This window comes from Aristolochia californica, unplaced genomic scaffold (assembly GCF_029961685.1).
Source record: "Aristolochia californica isolate CCGP_79_NKW_82.1479 unplaced genomic scaffold, dmAriCali1.0.hap1 SCAF_1, whole genome shotgun sequence".
In the NCBI taxonomy this organism is placed as follows: Eukaryota; Viridiplantae; Streptophyta; class Magnoliopsida; order Piperales; family Aristolochiaceae; genus Aristolochia; species Aristolochia californica.
In genome coordinates, this window is record NW_027181770.1 from 39,510,651 (window position 1) to 39,534,430 (window position 23,780).

The window sequence follows — 23,780 nt, forward strand, 5'->3', positions numbered from 1 at the left end:
ATGCCTCTCCCCCACTTTTCTGATGATTGCAAAACCTAATCTATAAAAAACTAAAAGAATTTAAAATCCTTAAAAATCACAAATAATTTATGGAATTATCTCTCTCAGCATTTTTGCGTTTTAATTTTGGATGTTCAATTTTTTTAAATCCAAACTTGAGTTTTCACTCTCCCATTTTTCTTGTAAAAAAAAAAGATAAGGCAAATACAACACAACAAAATGAAAATTTTAGAGTTTAAGTATGAAAAAAAATTGAAAAGTAAAATAAATGTAAGTGAAGAAAATTATTTCACACACTAAAAATGAACACCAAAGTTTTGTTATCCATTTTGGGAAATTCCACTAGTACAACCTTTAATAGCTTGGTGGAATTTTATAAGAAAGAAATTTCTAATTGATCCTAACATGTTTTAAATGTGGTGGGTATGCATACCTAAAACATGTTCAAGATGCAAAGGACCTAATCATCCAAAAATTCTAAAGAGTAAAAAAAATGAAATTCTCAAGTTAACATGCAGTAGGATATTTACCAGAGCCAAACAACCCACTTTTTGCCTATTTTACAAAACTCAGACCTAACAATCATAGTTCAGCGTAAGTGTTTTGATCGATTAGTGTTGTGGAACGGCTATAATTTTTTTTAGAAATGACTTATGGTTTGCATGTCAACACCCATTTAAAAATGAGTCGCGCCCCCCCCCCCCCCCCCCCCCCCCCCCCCCCCCACTTTTTCCAAAGATTGCAAAACCTAATATATTACAAACTAAAAGAGTTTACAATCTTTAAAAATCACAAATACTTTTTGGAATTTTCTCTCATCAGCATCTGTGCATTTCCATTTTGGTTGTTCAATTTTTTTTAAATCCAAACTTGAGTTTTCACTCTCCCATTTTTCTCGTAAACAAAAAAATAAGACAAACAGATCACCACAAAATGAAAATTTTAGAGTTTATGTATGAAAAAAAATTGAAAACTATAATAAATTTAAGTGAAGAAAATTACTTCACGCACTAAATATCAACACCAAAGTTTTGTTATCCATGTTTGGGAAATTACACTAGTACAACCCCTAATAGTTGGTTGAATTTTATAAGAAAGAGATTTCTAAATGATCCTAACATTTTTTAAACGTGGTGGATATGCATTCCTTAAACATGTTGAAGATGCAAATAACCTAATAATCCAAAAATTTCAAGGAGAAGAAAAAATTAAATTCTCAAGCTAACATGGGGTGGGATATTTACAAGAGCCAAACAACCCACTTTTTGCCTATTTTACAAAAAGCGGACCTAACAGTCATAGTTCAGTGTAAATGTTTTGATCGATTAATGATGTGTAATAGCAATAATGTTTTTCAGAAATGACTTATGGTTTGGGAGTCAACACTCAGTTAAAAACGCATCCCCCCCCCCTTCCCTTTTCCAATGATTGGAAAACCTAATATCTAAAAAACTAAAAGAGTTTACAATCCTTTAAAATAGCAGATACTTTGTGAAATTATCTCTCTCAGCATTTGTGCATTTCTATTTTGCATGTTCAATTTTTTTTTCAAATCCAAACTAGAGTTTTCACTCTCCCTTTTTTCTTCTCGTAAAAAAAAAAAGATAAGGCAAATAACTCACAACAAAATGAAAATTTTAAAATTTAAGTATGCAAAAAATTGAAAACTATAATAAATGTACAAAAAGTGGACCTTGCAATCATAGATCATTGTAAATGTTTTGATCGGTTAATGATGTGTAACGGCTATAATTTTTGTATGGAATGACTTTTGAGTTGGGAGTCAGCACTCAGTTAAAAATGCATCGCCCTGCTCTTCTGATGATTGCCAAATGTAATATATAAAAAACTAAAAGATTTTAAGATCCTTAAAAGTAACATATACTTTTTGGAAATATCTCTCTCAACATTTGTGCATTTCCATTTTGGATGTTCAATTTTTTTCAAATCCAAACTTGAGTTTTCACTCTCCCATTTTTCTCGTAAACAAAAAGATAAGGCAAATAGATCACAACAAAATGAAAATTTTAGAGTTTATGTATTAAAAAAATTGAAAACTATAATAAATGTAAGTGAAGAAAATTATTTCACGGACTAAAAACGAACAGCAAGGTTTTGTTATCATATTTTGGGAAATTCCACTAGTCCAATCCCTAATGGCTTGGTGGAATTTTATAAGAAAGAGATTTCTAATTGATCGTACCATTTTTTAATTGTGGTGATATGCATGCCTGAAACAGGTTGAAGATGCAAATGACCTAATGAGGCAAAAATTTTAAGGAATAGAAAAAATTAAATTCTCTAGTTAACTTCTTGTGGGATATTTACCAGAGCCAAACAACCCACTTTTTGTCTATTTTACAAAAAGCGGACCTAACAATCATTGATCATCATCAATGTTTTGATCAATAAATGATGTGTAACGACTATAACTTTATGTAGAAATGATTTCTAGTTTTGGATTGAACAGTTAGTTAAACATGCCTCGCCCTCCCTCTTCCGAAGATTGTAAAACCTAATATATAAAAAACTATAAGAGTTTAAAATCCTTAAAAATCACAGATAATTTTTTGAATTATCTATCTCAGCATTAGTGCATTTCAATTTTGGATGTTCGATTTTTTTCAAATCCAAACTTGAGTTTTCTCTCTCCCATTTTTCTCGTAAACAAAAAGAAAAGGCAAACAGATCACAAAAAATGAAAATTTTAGAGTTTATGTATACAAAAATTGAAAACTATAATAAAAGTAAGTGAAGAAAATTATTACACGCACAAAAAGTGAACCCTAAAGTTTTGTTCTCCATGTTTGGGAAATTCCACTCGTACAATCCCCAATGGCCTGGTGGAATTTTTTAAGAAAGAGATTTTTAAATTATCCTAGCATGTTTTAAAAGTGGAAGATATGCATGACTGAAACATGTTGAAGATGCAAATGACCTAATGATCCAAATTTTTTAGTAGAAAAAATTAAAATCTCAAGATAACGTGTGGTGGGATATTTACCAGAGCCAAGCAACCCACGTTTTGCCTATTTTACAAAAAGTGCACCTAACACTCATTGATGATGTGTAATAGCTATAATGTTTTTTTAGAAATGACTTATGGTTTGGGAGTCAACATTCATTTAAAAATGCCTCGCCCCCCTCTTCCGATAATTGCTAAACCTAATATATAAAAAACTAAAAGAGTTTACAATCCTTAAAAATCACAAATAATTTTTGGAAATATCTATCTCAGCATTAGTGCATTTCCATTTTGGATGTTCGATTTTTTTTCAAATCCAAACTTGAGTTTTCACTCTCCCATTTTTCTCGTCAACAAAAAGATAAGGCAAATAGATCACAACAAAATGAAAATTTTAGAGTTTATGTATGCAAAAAATTGAAAACTATAATAAATGTAACTGAAGAAAAATATTTCATGCACTAAAAAAGAACACCAAAGTGTTGTTTATCCATGTTAGGGAAATTCCACTAGTACAACCCCTAATGCCTAGGTGAAATTTTTTAAAAGAGATTTCTAATTAATTTGAACATGTTTTAAATGTGGTGGATATGCATGCCTGAAACATGTTGAAGATGCAAATGACCTTATGATCCAAAAATTTCAAGGAGTAGAAAAACAATTGTCAAGGTAACGAGCGGTGGGATATTTTCCAGAGCAGTACAACCCACTTTTTGCCTATTTTTCAAAAAGCCGGCCGAACAATCATAGGTCATTGTAAATGTTTTGATCGATTAATGATGTGTAATGGGTATAATTTTTTTTAGAAATGACTTATGGTTTGGGAGTTAACACTCAATTAAAAATGCAGCGCCCCCCCTCTTCCGATGATTGCGAAACCTAATATACAAAAAACTAAAAGAGTATACAATCCTTAAAAATCACATATACTTTTTGGAAATATCTATCTCAGCATTAGTGCATTTCCATTTTGGATGTTCAATTTTTTTTCAAATCCAAACTTGAGGTTTCACTCTCCCATTTTTCTCATAAACAAAAAGATTAGGCAAATAGATCACAACAAAATGAAAATTTTAGAGTTTTTGTATGAAAAAAATTGAAAACTACATTAAATTTAAGTGAAGAAAATTATTTCACGTACTAAAAATAAACACCAAAGTTTTTTTATTCATGTTTCGGAAATTCCACAAGTACAACCACTAATAGCTTGGAGGAATTTTATCAGAAAGAGATTTCTAATTGATCCTAACATATTTTAACTGTGGTGGATCTGCATGCCAGAAACATGTTGAAGATGCAAAAGAAATAATGATAAAAAAATTCGAGTAGAAAAAATTAACTTCTCAAGTTAACGTGCAGTGGGATATTTACTAGAGCCAATCAACCCACTTTTTGCCTATTTTTCAAAAAGGGGTTCTAACAATCATAGATCATCATAAATGTTTTGATCCATTAATGATGTTTAATGGCTATAATTTTTGTTATTGCTCGCTCCCCCCCCCCCCCCCCCCCCCTCTTCCCCCTCTTCTGATTATTGCAAAACCTAATATATAAATAACTAAAAGAGTTTAAAATCCCTAAAAATCAAAGATACTTTTTGGAAATATCTCTTCAGCATTTTTGCATTTCATTTTGGATGATCACCTTTTTTTCAAATCCAAACTTGAGTTTTCACTCTCCCATTTTTCTCGCAAATAAAAAGATAAGGCAAATAGATTACAACAAAATGAAAATTTTAGAGTTTATGAATGCAAAAAATTGAAAAAAAATAATAATGTAAGTGAAGAAAATTATTTAACGCACTAAAAAGATACACCAAACTTTTGTTATCCTTGTTTCGGAAATTCCACTAGTACAAGCCCTAATGGCTTGGTGCAATTTTATAAGAAAGAGATTTCTAATTGATCTTAACATGTTTTAAATGTGGTGGATATGCATGCCTGAAACATGTTGAAGATGCAAATGACCTAATGATCCAAAATTTTCAAGGAGTTGAAAAAATTAAATTCTCAAGATCACTGTAACTTGCGGTGGGATATTTACTAGAGCCTTACAACACACTTTTTGCCTATTTTACAAAAAGCGGACAAAACAATCATAGATCACGGTAAATGTTTTGATCGATTAATGAAGTGTAACAACTTAATTTTTGTTAGAAACGACGTATGGTTTGGGAGTCAACACTGTTAAAAATGCCTCGCATGATTGCAAAACCTTATATATAAAAAACTAAAAGAGTTTACAATCCTTAAAAATCACAGATACTTTTTGAATTATCTCTCTCGGAATTTGTGTCTTTCCATTTGGGATGTTCAATTTTTTTTTCAAATCCAAACTTACTCTCCCATTTTTCTCGTAAACAAAAAGATAAGGCAAATATATCACAATAAAATGAAAATTTTAGAGTTTATGTTTGGAAAAATTTGAAAACTATAATAAATGTAAGTGAAGAAAATATTTTCACGCATTAGAAATGAACACCAAAGTTTTGTTATCCATGTTTGGGAAATTCCACTAGTTAAACCCCTAATCACTTGGTGGTATTTTATACGAAAGAGAATTCTTGTTGATCCTAACATGTTTTAAATGTGGTGGATATGCATGCCACAAACATGTTGAAGATGCAAATGTCCTAATGATCCAAAAATTTCAAGGAGTAGAAAATATTAAATTCTCAAGTTAACGTACGGTGGTATATTTACCAAAGCCAAACAACCCACTTTTTGCATATTTTACAAAAAGTGGACCTAACAATCATACATCAGCTTAAATGTTTTGATCAGTTAAAGATGTGTAATGACTTCATGTTTTGGAATTATCTCTCTCAGCATTTGTGCATTTCCATTTTGGATTTTCAATTTTTTTTCAAATCCAAACTTGAGTTTTCACTTTCCCATTTTTCTCGTAAACAAAAAGATAAGGCAAATAGATCACAACAAAATGAAAATTTTAGAGTTTATGAATGAAAAAAATTGAAAATTATAATAAATGTAAGTGAAGGAAATTATTTCACGCACTAAAAATGAACACCAAAGTTTTGTTATCGATGTTGGGGAAGTTGCACTAATACAACCCCTAATAGCTTGGTAGATTTTTATAAGAAAGAGATTTCTAATTGATCCTAACATGTTTTAAATGTGGTGGATATGCATGCCTGAAACATGTTGAAGATGCAATCATCCAAATGATCCAAAAATTTCAAGGAGTGGAAAAAAATAAATTGCCAAGTTAACGTGCAGTGGGTGATTTACCAGAGCCAAACATCCCACTTTTTGCCTATTTTACAAAAAGTGGACATAACAATAACTGAACATCGTAAAAGTTTTAATTGATTAATGATGTGTAACGGTTATAATTTTTGTTAGAAATGACATATGGTTTGGGAGTCAACACTTACTTAAAAATGCCTTGCCCCCCTTTTCCGATTATTGCAAAACCTAATAGACAAAAAAACAAAAGATTTTACAATCCTTAAAAATCATGGATACTTTTTGGAATTATCTCTCTCAGCATTTGTGCATTTCCATTTTGAGTGTACAATTTTTTTTTAAAATCCAAAATTTAAATGATAATTTTAGAGTTTAAGTACATTATAAGTGGAAAACTATAATAAATGTAAGTGAAGAAAATTATTTCACGCACTAAAAATGAACACCAATGTTTTGATATCCATGTTTCGAAAATTCCACTAGTACAAACAGTAATTGTTTGGTGGAATTTTATAAGAAAGAGATTTCTAATTGATCCTAACATGTTTTAAATTTTGTGGATATGTATACCTAAAACATGTTGAAGATGCAAATGACCTCATGATTCAAAATTTTCAAGGAGTAGAAAAAATTAAATTGTCAAGTTAACGTGCGGTGGGATACATATGAGAGCCAAACAACCCACTTTTTGCCTATTTTAAAAAATGTGGACCTAACAATCATAGATCATCATAAATGTTTTGATCGTTTAATGATGTGTAACGACTTTAATTTTTGTTAGAAATGACTTATGGTTTGGGAGTCAACAGTCAGTAAAAAATCCTCGCCCCCCTCTTGCGATAATTGCAAAACCTAATATATAAAAAAACTAAAAGAGTTTACAATCCTTAAAAATCATAGATACTATTTGGAATTATCTCTCCCAGCTTTTGTGCATTTCAGTTTTGGATGTTCAATATTTTTTCAAATCCAAACTTGAGTTTTCACTCTCCCATTTTGCTCGTGAACAAAAAGATAAGGCAAATAGATCACCACAAAATGAAAGTTTTAGAGTTTATCTTTGCAAAAAAGAGAAAATTTTAATAATAAATGTAAGCTAATAAAATTATTTCACGCACTCAAAATGAACACCTATGTTTTGTTATCCATGTTTGGGAAATTACATTAGTACAACCCCTAATAGCTTGGTGGAATTTTATAAGAAAGAGATTTCTAATTGATCCTAACATGTTTTAAATGTGGTAGATATGCATGCCTGAAACATGTTGAAGTTGCAAATGACCTAATTATCCAAAAATTTCAAGGAGTAGAAAAAATTAAATACTCAAGTTAACGTGCGGTGCGATATTTACAATAGCCAAAAAACCCACTTTTTGCCTGGTTTAAAAAAACTGGATCTAACAATCATAGATCACCATAATTGTTTTTATTGATCAATGAAGTGTAACGGTTATAATTTAGGATAGAAATAATGACTTAAGGTTTGGGAGTTAACTCTCAGTTAAAAATGCCTCGTCCCCCCTCTTCCGATGATTGGAAAACCTAATATATAAAAAACTAAAAGAGTTTACAATCCTTAATAATCATAGATACTTTTTGCAATTATCTCTCTCAGTATTTCTGCATTTCTATTTTGGATGTTGAATTGTTTTTCAAATCCAAACTTGAGTTTTCACTCTCTCATTTTTCTCGTAAAAAAAAAAGATAAGGCAAATAGATCACAACAAAATGAAAATTTTAGAGTTTATGTATGCCAAAAATTGAAAAGTATAATAATAAATGTAAGCGAAGAAAATAATTTCTTGCACTAAAAATGAACATAAATGTTTTGTTATCCATGTTTGGGAAATTTCACTACTGCAACCCCTAATGGATTGGTAGAATTTTATAAGAAAGAGATTTCTAATTGATCATAACATGTTTTAAATGTAGTGGATATGCATGCCTGAAACATGTTGCAGATGCAAATGACCTACTGATCCAAAATTTTCAAGTAGTTGAAAAAATTAAGGTGCGATGGGATATTTACCAGAGCCAAACAACCCACTTTTTGCCTATTTTACAAAAAGCAGACCTAACAATCATAGATAATCGTAAATGTTTTGATCGATTAATGAAGTGTAACGACTATAACTTTTGTCATAAATGACTTATGATTTGGGAGTCACACTCTGTTAAACCCCAACCCCCCCCCCCCCCCCCCCCCCCCCCCCCCCCCTCCCCCCTTTTTCGGTGATTGTAAAACCTAATATTTAAAAAATTAAAAGAGTATGCAATCCTTAAAAATCACAGATAGTTTTTGGAATTATTCCTCTCAAAATTTTTGCATTTCCATTATGGATGTTCAATTTTTTTTCAAATCCAAACTTGAGTTTTCTTTCTCCCATTTTTCTTGTAAACAAAAAGACAAGGCAAAAAGATCACAATAAAATGAAAATTTTAGAGTTTATGTATACAAAAAATTGAAAACTACAATAAATGTAAGTGAAGAAAATTATTTCACATGCTAAAAACGAACACGAAAGTTTTTGTGTCCATGTTTGGGAAATTTCACAAGTACAACCCCCAATAGCTTGGTTGAATTTTATAAGAAAGGGATTTTTAATGAGTTCGAATATGTTTTAAATGTGTTGGATATGCATATCTGAAACATGTTGAAGATGCAAATGACCTAATGATCCAAGTTAAAGTATGGTGCGATATTTACCAGAGCCAAACAACTCACGTTTTGCCGATTTTAAAAAAAGTCGCCTAACAATCAGAGATCATAGTAAATGTTTTGATCAATTAATGATGTGTAACGGCTATAATTTATGTTAGAAATTACTTATGGTTTGGGAGTCAACACTCAGTTAAAAATGCATTGCCCCCCACTCTTCTAATGATTGCAAAACCTAATATATAAAAAACTGAAAGAGTTTACAATCCTTAAAAATCACAGATAGTTTTTTTAATTATCTATCTCATCATTTGTGCAGTTCCATTTTGGAAGTTCAATTTTTTTTCAAAACCAAACTAAAGTTTTCACTCTCCCTTTTCTTAAATCTAAACTTTGAGTTTTCGCTCTCCTTTCATCCCATAAAGTAAAAAGACAAAAAGATCACAACAAAATGAAAAACTTAGAGTTTATGTATGGAAAAAATTAAAACAATAACAAATGTAAGTAAAGAAAATTTATTCACACACCACAAATGAACACAAAAGTTTTGTTATTCAAGTTAGGGAACTTCTACTAGTTCAACCCATTACGCTTGGAATTTTATAAGAAAGTCATTTCTTCAACACATGTTTTTAAAAATGGATATGAATGTTTGAAACATGTTAAAGATGCAAATGACCTAATAATCATAGAGAATAACAAATGCTCCTTAAATTCTCAAGTGAACGTGCAGTGGGATATTTACCCGAGCCAAACAAGCCATTATTTTGCCCATTTACAAAAAGCTGACCTAATAATCATAGATGATTGTAAAGTTATTTATCATGCTTACCGGGCCATATTATTTTAAGACATGACTTATGGATTGGGCGTCAACACTCAGTTAAAAATCCCCCCTCCCCCTTTTCCCGACAATTGTAAAACCTAATATATAAAAACTAAAAGAGTTTACAATCCCTTAAAATTACAGACACTCTTTGGAATTATCTCTCTCTAAAGTTTTGTATTTTGCATTTCCTTTTTAAATGTATACTTTTTTCTTCAATCAAAACATTGAGTTTACTCTCTCCCTTTCCCCCGAAAACAAAAAAGGCAAACAGATCACAACAAAATGAAAATTTTAGAGTTTATGTATGGAAAAAAATTATAACAACAACAAATGTAAGTAAAGAGAACATATTCACACACCACAAAAGAACACAAAAGTCTTGTTATCCAAGTTTGGAAAATTCCACTAGTTCAACCCATTACGCTTGGAATTTTATAAGAAAAAGATTTCTTCCACACATGTTTTAAAAATGTATATGCATGCTTGAAACATGTTAAAGATGCAAAGGACCTATGGATCCAAACCTTTTAAAGAGAATAACAAAAGCTCATTAAATTCTCAAGTGAACGTGCGGTGGGATATTTACCCGAGTCAAACAAGCAATTATTTTCACATTTACAAAAAGCTGACCTAACAATCACAGATGATTGTAAAGTTATTTATAATGTGTAATGGGCTATATTTTTGTAAGAAATGACTTATGGATTGGGAGTCAACAATCAATTAAAAATCCCCCACCTCCCCCTTTTACTGACAATTGCCAAACATTATATATAAAAACTAAAAAGTGTTTACATTCCCTAAAAAATACATACACTTTTTGGAATTATCTCTCTCTACTTTTGTGGATTGTGCAATTCCATTTTATCTGTATACTTTTTACTTAAATAAAAACTTTGAGTTTTCTCTCTCCCTTCTTCCCGTAAACAAAAAAGGTAAATAGATCAGAACAAAATGAAAATTAAGAGTTTATGTGTGGAAAAAATTAAAAACAACTACAAATGTAAGTAAAGAAAATTTATTCGGACTCCAAAAATGAAATCAAAAGTTGTGTTATCCAGGTTTGGGAAATTCCACTAGTTCAACTCATTACGCTCCGAATTTTATAAAAAATAGATTTCTTCTACACATGTTTTAAAAATGGATATGCATGCTTGAAACATGTTAAAGATGCAAATGACCTATGGATCCAAACCTTTTAAAGTGAATAACAAACGCTCATTAAATTCTCAAGGGAACTTGCGGTTGGATATTTACCCGAGTCAAACAAGCTATTATTTTGCCCATTTACGTAAAGCTGACTTAATAATCATAGATTATTGTAAAGTTATTTATCATACGTAACGGGCTATATTTTTATAAGAAATGACTTATGGATTGGGAGTCAACACTTAGTTAAGAATCCCCCAAGTTGGAATTTTATAAGAAAGAGATCTTTTCACCACCTGTTTTTAAAATGGATATGCATGCTTGAAACATGTTAAAGATGCAAATGACCAATGGATCCAAAACTTTTAAAGAGAATAACAAATGCTCATTAAATTCTCAAGTGAATGTGCGGTGGGATATTTACCCAAGTCAAACAAGCCATTATTTTTCCTAATTACCAATAGCTGACCTAACAATCATATATGATTATAAAGTGATTTTACATACGTAACGGGCTATATTTTTGAAAGAAATGACTTTTGGTATGGTACTCAATAGTCAGTTAAAAATCCCCCGACTTCACCTTTTCCCAACGATTGCAAAACCAAATATATAAAAACTAAAAAGTGTTTACAATCCCAAAAAATTACAGACACTCTTTGGAATTATCTCTCTCCACATTTTTGTATTGTGAATTACCATTTAAGATGAAATTTTTTTTATTAAATAAAAATTTTGAGTTTTCTCTGTCCCTTCATCGCGTAAACAAAAAGGTAAATAGATCACAAAAAAATTAAAAGTTTAGAGTTTATGTGTTGAAAACATTTAAAACAACAACAAATGTAACTAAAGAAAATTTATTCACACACCACAAATGAACTCAAAAGTTGCGTTATCAAAGTTTGGGAAATTGCACTAGTTCAACCCATTACGCTTGGAATTTTATAAGAAAGAGATTTTATCTCCACATGTTTTTAAAATGGATATGCAAGCTTGAAATGTGTTAAAGATGCAAATGACTTATGGATACAAACCTTTTGAAGAGAATAACAAACGCTCATTAAATTCTCATGTGAACGTGCGGTTGGATATTTACCCGAGTCAAATAAGCCATTATTTTCCCCATGTACAAAAAGTTGACCTAACAATCATAGATGATTGTAAAATGATTTATCATGTGTAACAGGCTATATTTTTGTAAGAAATGACTTATAGATTGGGAGTCAACACTCAGTTAAAAATCCCCTGCCTCTCCCTTTTCCCGACGATTTTAAAACCTAATAAATAAAATCTAAAAAGAATTTAAAATCCCTAAAAATTATTGACACTTTTTGAAATTATCTCTCTCTACATTTGAGCATTGTGAATTTCCATTTTAGATCTATACTTTTTTCTTAAATCAAAACTTTGATTTTTCGCTCTCCCTTCTTCCCGTAAACAAAAAAGGAACATTGATCAATACAAAATAAAAAATTTAAAGTTTATGTATGGAAAAAATTTAAAACACTAATATATTTAATTATTGAAAATTTATTAACACCCAACAAATGAACACAAAACTTTTGTTATCCAAGTTTGGGAAATTCCACTAGTTCAACCCATTACGCTTGGAATTTTATAAGCCAAAGATTTCTTCTAAAAATGCTTTAAAAATGGATATGCATGCATGAATCATGTTATAGATGCAAATGATATATGGATCCAAACCTTTTAAAGAGAATAACAAAGGCTCATTACATTCCCAAGTGAACGAGCAATGGGATATTTATTCGAGTCAAGAAAGCCATTATTTTGCCCATTTCCAAAAAACTAACCTAAAAATCATAGATGATTATAAAGTGATTTATCATCTGAAATGGGCTACATTTTTTTGTAAGAAATGACTTAAGGATTGGTAGTCAACACTCAGTTAAAAATCCCCTGCCTCCCCATTTTCCCGAAGATTGCAAAACCTAATATTTAAAAACTAAAAAAAGTTTACAATCCTTAAAAATTACAGACACTCTTTGGAATTATCTCTCTCTACATTTGTGCATTGTACATTTCCATTTTAGATGCATACTTGTTTCTTACATGAAAACATTGAGTTTTTGCTCTCCCTTCATCCTGTTAACAAAAAAGGCAAATAGATCACAAAAAAAATGAAAATTTTAGGGTTTATGTATGGAAAAAATTTAAAACAACAAAAATAGTAAGTAAAGAAAATTTTTTCACACACCACAAACGAACTCAAAAGTTATATTATCCAAGTTTGGGAAATTTCACTAGTTCAACCCCTTACGCTCGGAATTTTTTAAGAAAGAGATTTCTTCAACACATGTTTTAAAAATGGATATGCATGCTTGAATCATCTTAAAGATGCAAATGACCTATGGATCCAAACCTTTTAAAGAGAATAAAAAACTCTCAATAAATTCTCAAGTGAACGTGCGGTGGGATATTTATTCGAGTCAAACAAGCCATTATTTTGCCCATTTACAAAAAACCGACCTAACAATCATAGATGATTGTAAAATGATTTTTCATGCGTAATGGGCTATATTTTTGTAAGAAATGACTTATTGATTGGAAGTCAAAACTCAGTTAAAAATCCCCAGCTTCGCCCTTTTCCCGACAATTGCAAAACCTAATATATAAAAAGTAAACAATGCTTCAATCCCTAAAAATTAAAGACACTCTTCGGAATTATCTCTCTCTACATTTGTGCATTGTGCATTTCAATTTTAGATGTATACTTTTTTCTTACATTAAAACTTATAGTTTTCACTCTCCAATCATTCCGTAGACTAAAAAGGTAAATAGATCACAACAAAATGAAAAGGTTAGAGTTTTTGTGTGGAAACAATTTAAAACAACTACAAATGTAAGTAAAGAAAATTTATTCACACACCACAAATTAACTCAAAAGTTTTTTATTCAAGTTTGGAAAATTCCACAATGTTCTACCCATTACGCTTGGAATTTTATAAGCAAGAGATTTCTTCTACAAATGTTTTAAAAATGGATATGCATGCTTGAAACATGTTAAAGTTGCAAATGACCTATGGATCCAAACCTTTCAAAGAGAATAACAAACGCTCATTAAATTCCCATGTAAACGTGCGGTTGGATATTTACCCGAGTCAAACAAGCCATTATTTTGCCCATGTCCAAAAAGCTGACCTAACAATCATAAATGACTGTAAAGTGATTTATCATGTGTAATGGGCTATATTTTTGTAAGAAATGACTTATTGATTGGGAGTCAACACGAACTTAAAAATCCCTTGCCTCCCCCTTTTCCCGACGATTGAAAAACCTAATATATAAAAACTAAAAAGTGTTTACAATCCCAAAAAATTACAGACACTCTTTGGAATTATCTCTCTCTACATTTGTGCATTATGCATTTCCATTTTAGATGTATACTTTTTTCTTAGATCAAAACATTGAATTTTCACTATCCCTTCATCCAGTAAACAAAAAAGGCAAATAGATCACAACAAAATGAAAAGTTAAGAGTTTATGTGTGGAAAAAAAATTTAAAACAACTACAAATGTAAGTAAAGAAATTTTATTCACACACCACAATTGAACTCAAAAGTTATGTTATCCAAGTTTGGGAAATTCCACTAGTTCAACCCATTACGATCAGAATTTTATAAGAAAGAGATTTCTTGTACAAATGTTTTAAAAAAGGGTACGCATGCTTGAAACATGTTCAAGAGGAAAATGACCTTTGGATCCAAACCTTTTAAAGAGAATAACAAATGCTCATTAAATTCTCAAGAGAACGTGCAGTGGGATATTTATATGAGTCAAACAAGCCATTATTTTGCCCATTTACAAAAAATTGACCTAACAATCACAGATTATTGTAAAGTGATTTATCATGCGTAATGGGCTATATTGTTGTAAGAAATGACTTATGGTTTGGGAGTCAACACTCAGTTAAAAATCCCCTGCCTCCCACTTTTCCCGATGATTGCAAAACCTAATATATAGAAACTAAAAAGATTTTACAATCCCTAAAAATTTCAAACGCTCATAGGAATTATCTCTCTCTACATTAGTGCATTGTGCATTTCCATTTTAGATGTATACTTTTTTCTTTAAAAAATACTTTGAGTTTTTGCTCTCCATTCATCCCATAAACAAAAAGGGCAATTAGATCACAACAAAATGAAAATTTTAGATTTTATGTTTGGAAAAAATTTAAAATAACAACAAATGTAAGTAAATAAATTTTATTCACACACCACAAATGAAAGCAAAAGTTTTGTTATCCATGTTTGGGAAATTCCACTACTTCAACCCTTTACGCTTGTAATTTTACAAGCAAGAGATTTCTTGTAGACAAGTTTTAAAAAAGGATACGCATGCTTGAAACATATTAAAGATGGAAATGACCTATGGATCCAAACCTTTTAAAGGGAATAACAAACGCTCATTAAATTCTCAAGTGATTGTGCGGTGGGATATTTACCCGAGTCAAACAAGCCATTGTTTTGCCCATTTATAAAAAGCTGACCAAACATTCATAGATGATTGTAAAGTGATTTATCATGCGTAACGGATCATATTTTGTAAGACATGACTTATGGATTGGGAGTCAACATTGAGTTAAAAATCCCCCGCCTCCAATTTTCCCGATGATTGCAAAACATAATATACAAAAACTTAAAAGAGTTTATAATCCCTAAAAATTAAAGACACTCTTTGGAATTTTCTCTCTCTACTTTTGTGCATTGTGCATTTCCATTTTAGTTGTATACTTTTTGAAAAATCATAACTTTGAGTTTTTGCTCTCCCTTCATCCCGTAAACAAAAAAGGCAAATAGATCACAACATAATGAAAATTTAAAGTTTATGTATGAAAAAATTAAAAAAAAAAATATAAGTAAAGAATTTTTTTTTCACACACCACAAATGAACACTAAAGTTTTTTTATCCAAGTTTTGGAAATTCCACAAGTTCAACCCATTACGCAAGGAATTTTATTAGAAAGAGATTTCTTCTACACAAGTTTTAAAAATGGATATGCAGGCTTGAAACATGTTAAAGATGTAAATGATCAATGGATCCAAACATTTTAAAAAGAATAAAAAATTCTCATTAAATTATTAAGTGAACGGGAGGTGGGATATTTACCAGAGTCAAACAAGCTATTATTTTGCCCATTTACTATAAGCTGACCTGACAAGCATAGATGATTTTAAAGTTATTTATCATGCGAAATGGGCTATATTTTTTAAGATATGACTTATGGTTTGGGAGTCAACACTCAGTTAAAAATCCCCCGCCTCACCCTTTTCCTGATGATTGCAAAACCTCATATATAAAAACTAAAAAGAGTTTACAATCCCTAAAAATTATAGTCACTCTTAGGAATTATCTCTCTCTACATTTCTCCATTTTGCATTTCAATTTTACATATTTACTTTTTTCTTGAATCAAAACTTTGAGTTTTCGCTCTCCCTTCATCCTGTTAAAAAAAAAGCAAAAAGAATACAAAAAAATGAAAATTTTAGAGTTTATGTATAGAAAAAAATTAAAACAATAAAAAATGTAAGTAAAGAAAATTTATTCACACACCACAAATGAACTCAAAATTTTTGTTATCCAAGTTTGGGAAATTCCATTAGTTCAACCCATTACACTCGGAATTTTATAAGAAAGAGACTTCTTCCAGACATGTTTTAAAAATGGATATGCATGCTTGAAACATGTTAAAGATGGAAATGACCTATGGATCCAAACCTTTTAAAGAGAATAAGAAAAGCTCATTAAATTCTCAAGTGAACATGCGGTTGGATATGTACCCGAGTCAGACAAACCATTATTTGGCCCATTTACGAAAAAGCTGACCTAACAATCATAGATAGTTGTAAAGTTATTTATCATGCGTAACAGGCTATTTTTTTTGTAAGAAATGAGTTATGGATTGGGAGTCAACACTCATTTAAAAATCCCCCGCCACCCCCTTTTCCCGATGATTGCAAAACCTAATATATAAAACCTAAAAAGAGTTTACAATTCCTAAAATTATAGACACTCTTAGGAATTATCTCTCTCTACATTTGTGCATTGTGTATTTCCATTTTAGATGTATATTTTTTTCTTAAATCAAAACTTTGAGTTTTCACTCACCCTTCATCCCGTAAAAAAAAAGACAAATAGATGATAACAAAATAAAAAATTTACAGTTTACGTATGGAAAAAATTTAAAACAACAACAAATGTAAGTAAAGAAAATTTATTCATACACGACAAATAAACTCAAAAGTTTTGTTATCCAAGTTTGGGAAATTCCACTAGTTCAACCCATTACGCTCGGAATTTTATAAGAAAGAGATTTCTTCTACACGTGTTTTAAAAATGGATAGGCATGCTTGAAACATGTTATAAATACAGATGACCTAAGGATCCAAACCTTTTAAAAAGAATAAAAAATGCTCATTAAACATGCGGTGGGATATTTATTCGATTCAAACAAGCCATTATTTTGCCCATTTAAAAAAAAAACTGAAATAACAATCATAGATGATTGTAAAATTACTTATCATGCGTAATGGGCTAGATTTTTGTAAGAAATGACTTATGTATTGGGAGTCAACACTCATTTAAAAATCACCGGCCTCCCAATTTTCCTGACGATTGCAAAACCTAATATATAAAAACTAAAAAGAGTTTACAATCCCAAAAAATTTTAAACTCTCTTTTGAATAATCTCTCTCTACATTTGTGCATTGTGCATTTCCATTTCAGATGTATACTGTTTTCTTTAATCAAAACTTTGAGTTATCGGTCTCCCTTCATCCCGTAAACAAAAAAGGCCAATAGATCACAACAAAATGAAAATTATAGAGTTTATGTACGGAAAAAATTTAAAACAACAAAAAATGTAAGTAAAGAAAATTTATTCACACACCACAAATGAACTCAAAAGTTTTGTTATCCAAGTTTGGGAAATTCCACTAGTTCAACCCATTACGCTTGGAATTTTATATGCAAGAGATTTCTTCTACTCTTGTTTTAAAAATGTATATGAATGTGTGAAACATGTTAAAGACGCAAATGACCTATGGATCCAAACCTTTTAAAGAGAATAAAAAACATTCATTAAATTCTCAAGTGAACGTGCGGTGGGATATTTTCCCGAGTCAAACAAGCCATTATTTTGCCCATTTACAAAAAACTGACATAACAATCATAGATGATTGTGAAGTGATTTATCAAGCGTAATGGGCTATATTTTTTTAAGAAATGACTTATTGATTGGGAGTCAAAACTCAGTTAAAAATCCCCCACCTCCCCATTTTCCCGACAATTGCAAAACCTAATATATAAAAACTAAAAAGTGTTTACAATCCTTAAAAATTACAGACACTCTTTGGAATGATCTCTCTCTACATTTGTTCATTGTGCATTTCCATTTTAGATGTATACTTTTTCCTAAAATCAAAACTTTGATTTTTTCCTCTCCCTTCATCCTAGAAAAAAAAAAGGAAAATAGATCACAACAAAATGAAAATATTAGAGTTTATGTATGGAAAAAATTTAATACAACAAAAAATGTAATTAAATAAGATTTATTCACACACCACAAATGAACACAAAAGTTTTGTTATCCATGTTTGGAAGATTCCACTTGTTCAACCCACTGCGCTTGGAATTTTATAACCAAGAGATTTCTTCCACACATATTTTAAAAATTTATATGCATGGATGAAACATGTTATAGATGCAAAGGACCTATGGATCCAATCCTTTTAAAGAGAATAACTAACGCTCATTAAATTATCAAGTGAACGTGCGGTGGGATATTTATTCGAGTTAAAAAAGAGATTATTTTGCCCCTTTACAAAAAATTGACCTAAATAGATGATTATAAAGTAATTTATCATGCATAATGGCCAATATTTTTGTAAGAAAAGACTTTTGGATTTGGGGTCAACACTCAGTTAAAAATCCCTCGCCTCTCCCTTTTCTGGACGATTTCAAAAACTAATATATAAAAGCTAAAAATAGTTTACAATCCCTAACCCTTTGGAATTATCTTTCACTACATTTGTGCACTGTGCATTTCCATTTTAGATGTATACTTTTTTCTTAAATAAAAACATTGAGTTTTTGCTCTCCCTTCATCCAATATACAAAAAGAAAAATAGAACACAACAAAATGAAAATTTTAGAGTTTATGTATGGAAAAAATTTTAAACAACAAAAAATGTAATTAATGAAAATTTATTCACACACCAAAAATGAACTAAAACTTTTGTAATCAAAGTTTGGGAAATTCCACTAGTTCAACCCATTACGCTCTGAATTTTATATGAAAGAGATTTCTTCTTCACATGTTAAAGATGCAAATGACCTATGGATGCCAACCTTTTAAAGAGATTAACAAACACTCATTAAATTCTTAAGTGAATGTGCGATTGGATATTTACCTGAGTCAAACAAGCCATTATTTTGCCCATTTACACAAAGCTGACCTAACAATCATAGATGATTGTAAAGTGATTTATCATACGTATAGGGCTATATTTTTGTAAAAAATAACATATGGATTGGGAGTCCACAGTCCATTAAAAATCCTCTTCCTCCCCCTTTTTCCGACGATTGCAAAACATAATATATAAAATCTAAAAAGAGTTTATTATCCCTAAAACTTATAGACACTCTTTGGAATTATCTCTCTCTTCATTTTTTCATTATGAATTTCCATTTTACATGTATACTTTTTACTTAAATCAAACCATTGAGTGTTCGATCTCCCTTCATCCCGTAAACAAAAAAGGTAAATTGATCACAACAAAATGAAAATTTTACAGTTTTTGTATGGAAAAAATGTTAAAGATTAAAAAATTTAAGTAAATAAAATTTATTCACACACCAAAAATGAACTTAAAATTTTTTTTATTAAAGTTTGGGAAATTCCACAAGTTCAACCCATTACACTCTGAATGTTTTGAGAAAGAGATTTTGTCTACACATGTTTTAAAAATGGATATGCATGCTTGAAACATTTTAATGATGCATATGAACTATGGATACAAACCTTTTAATGAGAATAACAAACATTCATTAAATTCTCTAGTGAACATGCGGTGGGATTATTACCCAAGTCAAACAGGCCATTATTTTGCCCATTTACTAAAAGTTGACCTAACAATCATTGATTATTGTAAGGTTATTTATCATGCGTAATGGCCTACATTTTTTTAAGACATGACTTATGGAATTGGAGTCAATACTTAGTTAAAAATCCCCCACCTCCCCATTTTTTTCCGACGATCTATAACCTAATATTTAAAAACAAAAAAAGAGTTTACAATCCCTAAAAATTACAGACACTCTTTGGAATTATCTCTCTCTACATTTTTACATTGTGAATTTCCATTTTAGATTTGTACTTTTTTCTTTAATCAAAACTTTGAGTTTTCGCTCTCCCTTCAGCCCGTAAACAAAAAAGGCAAATATATCACAACAAAATAAAAAATTTAGAGTTTATGTATGGAAAAAAATTATAACAACAACAAATGTAAGTAAAGAAAATTTATTTATGCACCACAAATGAGAACAAAAGTTTTGTTATCCAAGTTTGGGAAATTCCACTAGTTCAACCCATTACACTTTGAATTTTATGAGCAAGAGATTTCTTCTACACATGTTTTAAAAAAGGATATGCATTCTTGAAACATGTTGAAGATGGAAATAACCTATGCATCCAAACCTTTTAAAGAGAATAAAAAACACTCATTAAATTCTCAAGTGAACGAGTTGTGGGATATTTACCCGAGTCAAACAAGCCATTATTTTGCCCATTTATAAAATGCTAACCTAACAATCATAGATGATTGCAAAGTGATTTATCATGCGCAACGGGCTATATTTTAATAAGAAATGACTTATGGATTGGGAGTCAACACACAGTTAAAAATCCTCTGCCTCCCATTTTCCTGATGATTGCAAAAAATAATATTTAAAAACTTAAAAGAATTTAGAATCCCTAAAAATTACAGACACTCTTTGGAATTATCTCTCTCTACATTTGTGCGTCATGCATTTCCATTTAAGATTTATACTTTTTACATAAATCAAAACAGTGAGTTTTTGCTCTCCCTTCATCCCATAAATTAAAAAGGTAAATATATACCAATAAAATGAAAGTTTTAGAGTTTATGTATGAAATTTTAAAAAAAAAAACAAATGAAAGTAAATAAATTTTTTTCACACAACGCAAATGAACACAAAAGTTTTGTTTATCCAAGTTTGGGAAATTCCACAAGTTCAACCCATTACGCAAGGAATTTTATCAGAAAGAGATTTCTTCTACACATGTTTTAAAAATGGATATGCATGCTTGAAAGATGTTAAAGATGTAAATGATCTATAGATCCAAAACTTTTAAACAGAATAAAAACTCTCATTAAATAATTAAGTGAACTTGAGGTGGGATATTTACCCAAGTCAAACAAGCCATTATTTTTCCCATTTACAAAAAGCTGACCTAACAATCATAGATCATTTTAAAGTTATTTATCTTGTGTAACGGGCTATATTTTTGTAAGACATGACTAATGGATTGGGAGTCAACACACAGTTAAAAATCCCCTGTCTCCCCCTTTTCCCGACGATTGCAAAACCTAATATATAAAAGCTAAAAAGAGTTTACAATCCCTAAAAATTACAGACACTCTTTGGAATTATCTTTCTCTACATTTGTGCATTGTGCATTTCAATTTTAGATGTATACATTTTTCTTAAATCAAAACTTTGAGTTTTTCGCTCTCCCCTCATCCAGTAAAAAAAAAAAGGCAAATAGATTCCAACAAAATCATAATTTCAGAGTTTATGTATGAAAAAAGTTTTAAAAACAAAAAATGATAGTGAAGAAAATTTTTAACACACCACAAATTAACACAAAAGTTTTGTTATCCATGTTTGGGAAATTCCACTAGTTCAACCCATTACGCTCGGAATTTTATAACAAAGAGATTTCTTCTACACATGTTTTAAAAATGGATATGCATGCTTGAAACATGTTTAGCTGCAAATGACCTTTGGATCCAAACCTTTTAAAAAGAATAACAAACACTCAATAAATTTTTTAGTGAACGTGCGATGGGATATTTACCCGAGTCAAACAAGCCACTATTTTGCCCAATTACAAAAAGCTGACCTCACAATTATAGATGATTGTAAAGTGATTTATCATGTGTAATGGGTTATATTTTTGTAAGAAATTACTTATGGATTGGGAGTCAACACTCAGTTAAAAATCCATCGCCTACCCTTGTCCCGACGATTGCAAAACCTAACATATAAAAACTAAAAAGAGTTTACAATCCCTAAAAATTATAGACACTCTTTGGAATTATCTCTCTGTACATTTGTGCTTTGACCATTTCCATTTTAGATGTATATTTTTTTCTTAAATCAAAACATTGAGTATTCTCTCTCCCTTCATCTCGTAAGCAAAAAAGGCAAATAGATCACATCAAAATGAAAATTTTAGAGTTTATGTATATACAATATTAAAAACAACAACAATTTTAAGTAAAGAATATTTATTCACAGTGCACAAATGAACACAAAAGTTTGGTTATCCAAGTTTTGGAAATTCCACTAGTTCAACCCTTTACGCTTGGAATTTTATAAGCAAGAGATTTCATCTACACTTGTTTTAAAAATGGATATGAATGCTTGAAACATGTTAAAGATGCAAATGACCTATGGATCCAAACCTTTTAAAGAGAATAAAAAACGCTCATTCAATTCTCAAGTGAACATGCGGTGAGATATTTACCCATTTCAAGCTAGCTATTATTTTTCCCATTTACAGCAAATTGATCTAACAATCATAGATGATTGTAAAGTGATTTATCATGCATAGTAGGCTATATTTTTGTAAGAAATGACTTATTGATTGGGAGTCAACACACAGTTAAAAATCCCCCGCCTCCCCCTTTTCCCGACGATCATAAAACCTAATATATAAAAACTAAAAAGTGTTTACAATCCCTAGAAATTACAGACACTCTTTGGAATTATCTTTCTCTACATTTGTGATTGTGCATTTCCATTTTATATGTATACTTTTCCTTAAATAAAAACTTTGATTTTTCGATCTCCCTTCATCTCATAAACAAAAAAGGAAAATAGATCACAACAAAATGAAAATATAAGAGTTTACGTATGGAAAAAATTTAAAACAACAAAAAATGTAATTAAATAAAATTTATTCACACACCACAAATGAACACAAAAGTTTTGTTATCCATGTTTGGGAAATTCCACTAGTTCAACCCATTACACTCGGAACTTTATAAGAAAGAGATTTCTTCTACACATGTTTTAAAAATGGATATGCATGCTTGAAACATGTTAAAGATTCAAATTACCTATGGATCCAAACATTTTAAATAGAATAATAAACGCTCATTAAATTCTCAAGTGAACGTGTTGTTGGATATTTACCCGAGTCAAACAAGCCATTATTTTTCCCATTTACAAAAGGCTGACCTAACCATCATAGATGATTGTAAAGTGATTTATCTTGGGTAACGGGCTATTTTTTCGTAAGAAATGAGTTATGGATTGGGAGTTCACAGTCAGTTAAAAATCCCTTGCCTCCCCCTTGTTCCAACGATTGCAAAACCTGCTATATAAAATCTAAAAAGTGTTTATAATCCCTAAAAACTATAAACACTCTTTGGAATTATCTCTCTCTTCATTTGTTCAATGTGCATTTCCATTTTGGATGTATACTTTTTACTTAAATCAAAACATTGAGTTTTCGATCTCCCTTCATCCCGTAAAATAAAAAGGCAAATTGATCACAACAAAATGAAAATTTTAGAGTTTATGTATGGAAAACAATCTAAAACAACAAAAAATTTAAGTAAAAGAAAATTATTTTCACACCACAAATGAACACAAAAGTTTTGTTACCCAAGTTTAGGAAATTCGACTAATTCAACC